At 38.5% G+C, this 5,799-nt stretch overlaps 1 protein-coding gene and 1 long non-coding RNA gene across 4 annotated transcripts in view; both read left to right on the forward strand.

Moving 5' to 3' along the window:
- Nucleotides 1-5,799, forward strand: part of cdh22 (cadherin 22) — a 187,087-nt gene that overhangs the window by 101,092 nt on the left and 80,196 nt on the right. The window lies entirely within an intron of this gene.
- LOC116687758 (uncharacterized) overlaps nt 906-5,799 on the forward strand; it is a 14,166-nt gene continuing 9,272 nt past the window's right edge. The window contains exons 1-2 of the long non-coding RNA XR_004331627.1: nt 906-962; nt 3,855-3,857. This is a non-coding gene — a long non-coding RNA (uncharacterized LOC116687758). The remainder of the gene's footprint in view (nt 963-3,854; nt 3,858-5,799) is intronic.

Below are 5,799 nucleotides of genomic sequence, written 5' to 3' on the forward strand. Positions count from 1 at the left end.
TGTGTGTGTGTGTGTGTGTGTGACAATAAGTGGGAAGAAGAGGCAGAGAGAAGGTAAGAGAGAGCAATTGAAGGGTAGCAAATATAGAAGAGTTTAAGAGGAGAGTTTTAGAAAAAAGATGCAAAACGTTGGTAAGCAAGAGAGCTATTATCTTCTCAAGAAGGAGAAAAATGGAGTCATAGAGATCACGCTTAGTTAAGGTTAGTTAATGTAATCTTAATGATCACGACCTTTCTACTTTGGCTGCTCCCCCTTGTTCAACCCTGTCGCACCTCAGTCAAATTACACACTAAATGAGTGTGCAGTTCATGTTTTAAACATCGTTTCGGAGCACTAGCCCTAATGAGGTAACAGCTATTGCTTAGTCAAGCATTCTCCTGCCCTGTCCCTGTCCCTGTTTTTAACTTTCTATCCCCTGTTTCCCTGTTGAACATCAGCTAAGGCCAGCAGTATTTTTTTGGCATGTCAGTGATAAGGTCACAAGCACAATGACAATAACGCAAAGAAGTAAAAGGAAAAGAAAGGTGCCGTATGGACCAGGTTGCCACATGTCACTCACCAGCTCATTGGCTTTTGCTGCATATTACCTCTCCTACCCAAGTGTTTAAAGCATAGCTCATAGTATGGCTTATTATATTATTATATTCATTAATTTATTGTCATGGTTGTGACCAAGGTCTGATGTAGTCTATTGCTCTTTGGCTTAGATCTCCATTGTTAATCTAATACATCCAGACCGTCCTTACCAAATAAATGGCCGTATGTTGATTGTGCAAAGAGGCTCCTAATGACCCATATTTACCTTTGTTGTTAGGCAGCGACCTCTAGTAGACGCAGTTATGTTTGTGTGGTAGTGAAGTCAATTCCTGTTTTGAGGCCAATCCATGATCTTTTCCTTCCCTAACCAATCTGTTTTCTTGCTTAAAGGTCCAATGTGTAATACTGACAACTAGTGTTTAAAAGTTAGTGCAGTACAAATTCAAAATACTGGACAGAGTCATCGCCCCCGGCCCCTCCTCCCCAGACTTGAAGTTCCCAGGTTGAAAACACAGCATCAATGTTGCTAGGCGCTAGTCTTACATAGCCAGACATTTGCTACTTGACAGCACAGTGGTGTAGCTAACGTTAGCTGCTGGCTATGTTGACAGTCATCAAAGCCTGTGCTTAAGCGGAGCTCTGGATCTGACTGAAAACCACCTCATCTCGGCCACCACTACCTCCCCGTCCTCTTTACCTAACTGGCAAACACACTTTATCGGACTAAAATTACTGCAACAGCTGCTAAAAACACCACTCTACTACGCTCCACCAGGCTCTCTAGCCGACTGACAGACACATTTCCTTGGCTTAAAATTACAGAAACAACCGCTTAAAACAGTGCAAACTTACGGTCCTCTCTACCGATTTACAGCCAAAATTACTCACTGAGCTACACGTTGTAAACGGCCGTGGCCCGCTTCCCTGGCGTTTGGCGAGTAACTAGAGTAACGTTACTCTATAAAATTTAATGTGAGTACAAAAATATTGAAATGTCTGAAAATGCCCGTCCCTAGTAGCCATGATAAATTAGCCAGAAGCTAATGCTTACCTGTTCAGGAGGAAATTGACCAACTCCAATCAGTCTCAATCTTTCAAATAAATCTCCAATATTTGTCACGTCTCTGGTCATGCAACTGTTAGAAACATGCCAAGGTTTTTAAGGTTGGGTAGAATCTATCTCTGTTGATCCTGTTCGTGCATTTGCTTCCTCCATGGCTGTACTGCAGCTGTAGCGAGCTGGGTTTGCGTTTTCACAGACCATCTGGCAGCCCGGCCCGGCTGTCAAACTGGGCAGCTGATAGCAACACACAGGCCAAAACACAAACACAAATTCCGTCACGGCACGGAAATTTTAAAGGAGAAAAATATACTGTTCTTAGCATTGTTGTCAAAAAACTTAGTATTTCAGCTTAGCATGTTACCTTAATATCTGATGACATATTGTGGTCATTTTTGGATTTAATACAGTACATATACTACATATTGCACCTTTAAGTAGTTCCATTTCCCAACAGTAGCTACTAACTGTGACACGTGATTAAACTGCCACTGCAGTCACGTGTTATTGGGCACATTTAAAACTTACCGTTTCACTACAATTAAATAGAACTGTCGTGTTGTCTTTTGCAATCAACCTCGTTAGTTGTTTAGGTATGAGAACGCTTTGAGTACATCAGTGAGCCATGCCATGACGATTACAATGAGCATGGACACTGCAGTTTACTTTGGGCTGCCGTGAGAACTCCCCCTCAGCACCAAATGTGGTCTAATCCACTGCTAAAAATAATCACTAACAAATGTATTGTTTACTCATGTTTGAGAAATATTTTATAAAAAACTTCAATGTCCAGCTGTTTAAGGAAGTGACTTAGCCATCTTGGAAAACTATCAAACTTTCAAAAGATTTACATTATTACAAATGTGCTACTGTAACCGTAGAAGGTAAATCTGAATTAGTTGAGAGACAGACTAAATGCATTGTTGGTTTTAGACTTTTCATTGGATCCATTACAAAACCTTAAGAAACACTAGCCATTTATTTGATAGGTCCTTTGAGCTGTCTCAACACTATCCACAATTGTTTTCTTTTTTCTCATCTGTGAGCAGCTCCTCTTTTTTATTTTGTGCCCTGAATCATCTGTAAAAATACTGTTCGTCAACACCACATAAGCATGATGAAATATAATCTACTGTAAATAGTGTAGACTTGATTTTCTCAATTTTTTGGGGTGAATGTACTACATATTCATTACCTTGTTATAATCAGTACTTTCTATGCAATTTGGATACAGCTCCTGTAATCTGAAGCAGGGTTGCATTTTATGCTGCATTTTATTTTATGGTTGCAAGCATTAGCCACACCAGTGATAAGCTCACTGTGCTGTTTTACGGCCAACCATACAGCAAACTGCTTTAGAAAACGTGAGGCCATAATAGTAAGAAGGAAATTAGTAGTCAGTTGCCTGACGCACATTCATTTTTACTTATGTCATGACTCCCAGTGCATGTCTTTGTCAAAGCTTTACAGCCTCCACCCCTTCCTCTTTTTGCAGAGACTTCCTGTCTGTCTGCCTGCCTATCTGCCTGTTTGCTTAGCATCTGCTACCAAAAATAAGACTTGGACACATTGTCCATTTCCTTTTAGGGGTTGGTTAACTCTGAAAAGGAGAGTAAAGAGCAAATACAATAGGAGCCACAAAGATGATGATGAAATTGGAGGGCCTGATCTCTGTGTTGTCCTTTGGAAAATGTGCAGCTAATGAAATTGAAGTCTTAAATCAAATTTGTAGTGCATGGGTGATTGAATGTTGCTTTAAGAACCGTGCGTGTCTTTATGTTGGGAAATAAGAGGGAACATGGATGGAGCCGCTCTGCTAGCTCTGTCCTCTGACTCATGATGATAAAGACTGTGAAAAATGGATTTAATACAGTGTCTTGGTAGAGGACATCCTGGACTGAAAACAACCAAAAAGAAACTGGCTGTAGAAATTCTATTTAACAGCCCAAATTAATGTGTTGTTTTTATTTATTATAGTGATTCAAAATCTGAATGGTGTAGTTTAGTTGGAGCAAACTAAGACAGTGTGGCATAGAGAGGTAAGCACAATCACTGACAAATGATAAGACTGCTGGTGTGTTTTAAGCTAACACATCGGTGTTTTTAAAGAAATGAGTTGACCAAGATTGGTTCAATTATTTTGCAACTTGTCAAATATTTTTTGCAGTTTGCATGTTCTCCCAGTAGCCACTTTGTGATCGACTGGACACCTGCTCATGGTGTTTCCCTGCATCACTCTCAGTGCACATCTGATCAGTAGGTTGGACCAGCGAGGAAACTGGAGACTGTTTATTTTTGGGTTGTTGATTTTCTCCTATAGAGAACAGTTTTGGTGGTAAGAGAAATGACTCATTTGCTGAACTAAGTTATATGTAAGTCATATTTCAAGTACTTAGTTTACTTAGTTATTTTTGTAAACAAACAAAACGGTGTGCAACTCTATTATCTGAGCATATACAAGTATCGGATCAGGACTCGGTATTGGCAGAAATTTAATATTTAAAAAGATTGGCTCAGGGGCCAAAAAAGATAGGGTAGGGACATCGCTAATGGGTATGGCTGTTGTCTGGCTTAAGAAACATATTCACCTCTGTGAGAAGATGCATACATTTACTGACATAGCGGTGCACTGGAGCAATGAATTCTCCATCTGACTTTTGTTTCACCTTCCTGCCTTTGGTATGGCTGCATGCCCCTTAGCTGACTTAAACTTTTGTCTTAAACTATTCTGTAGGTTAGCTGCACAGTAAAGGTTGTACTGTATGCACCTGCATTACATGACAATTGTTTGATTTTATATGAGAATAATGCAGTCTTAATGCCTTGTATTAGGAGTTTTGATTTATTACACAGTTCAGTATGTTTTGCAGGCTTCAATGAGATAAGAATGTATTATTCTGAAACCATAAACTGTGTATTATAGGTATATTTGGTTAATGGATGCTCACTTACAAACCAACAGGTCATCTTTCCCTTAGTGGCTCACAATCCCCTGTATTTTCAGAATACAAAAATGGACCCTTCATCATGTAAATCACCTATGATATTAAAAGCTATTATTGCCTCATGTCCATTTGCGAGTAAATGTTAGATCTAGAAGTCTGTTCATTTAAAACAGCCATTTGTCCATTATGAAATACCTCAAATTCATCTTTGGCAAAAAGCCCTGTGTCATCCTAAAGGTCCCCATGACGTTCACTGATACTACTTTAAATTGCATAATGGGTTAACATACAAAGAGCTAGATCAGAACTTCAAACACAGATAATGCACACACACACACACACACACACACTTGAGCCAGGTAGCTCATATTAGCATAAAGTCTGAAAACAGGGAGAAAAAGCTAGCCTTGCTATGTACAAAGGTTAATAAAACTGCCTTCTAACACATTAAAGCTAACTAAATAACACGTTATGTCTCAAATGTTTTCATAACATGTTTTTTTTTTCTTCTTTTTTTCTTTTTTTTTCTTTTACAGGGGGTCTTTCATTGACTTTGGTCATCTCACTGTGAGGTTGCTAAGCATGATGATTAGTTCCAGCACAAACTTCCTGTAAAACTAACCTACAATAACAAAGTAAAAGAGTAGAGGATATGGAATGAATGAAGATGTTGCTTATAGGAAGACTACAATATATTTAGTTTTGCATATGTGCACACAAAGAAGTATGGTCGAGTCATTTAATTGTGGATTGACCTCAGCCTGATTTGGGTCTCGGGTTTTCTTGAAAGAGCAAGGTCTTAATCTAATAGATAGGCAAATTTTACGTTGTGTTGGTGCAGATAACTTACACGTCTGCATTATTTCTCTCAGGAAAAAGGGAATGAAACAGAGAAATAGAGCTGATGCCTGTGTGTGTTTGTTTTTTTAAAGTTGTATTGAATGTATGTATGTAAGTTGCATGTAAAACCTTTGAAAAACACATATTTAATTACCTAAGAATATGCAGATTTTCTTGTTAAACTCCATTTTTTCAGATTTGTTACTGTTGTACTGGAATTGAGTTTATGGTATCATTCACGGAAGTGTGTTTGTGTGTTTCATAGTTTACTCTGGGTTTGCTTTGTTGCATTAATGCCTCTGATGCTTTTTAAGTATGTGTTTTTATAATCTGTATTAGCTGTTCGTTAATTGTTCATCGATAATGGGATTATTTTTACTCTTAGTACTTAGTTGTGTACTATATATATATATATAT

This window comes from Etheostoma spectabile, chromosome 4 (assembly GCF_008692095.1).
Source record: "Etheostoma spectabile isolate EspeVRDwgs_2016 chromosome 4, UIUC_Espe_1.0, whole genome shotgun sequence".
NCBI classification, from domain to species: Eukaryota; Metazoa; Chordata; class Actinopteri; order Perciformes; family Percidae; genus Etheostoma; species Etheostoma spectabile.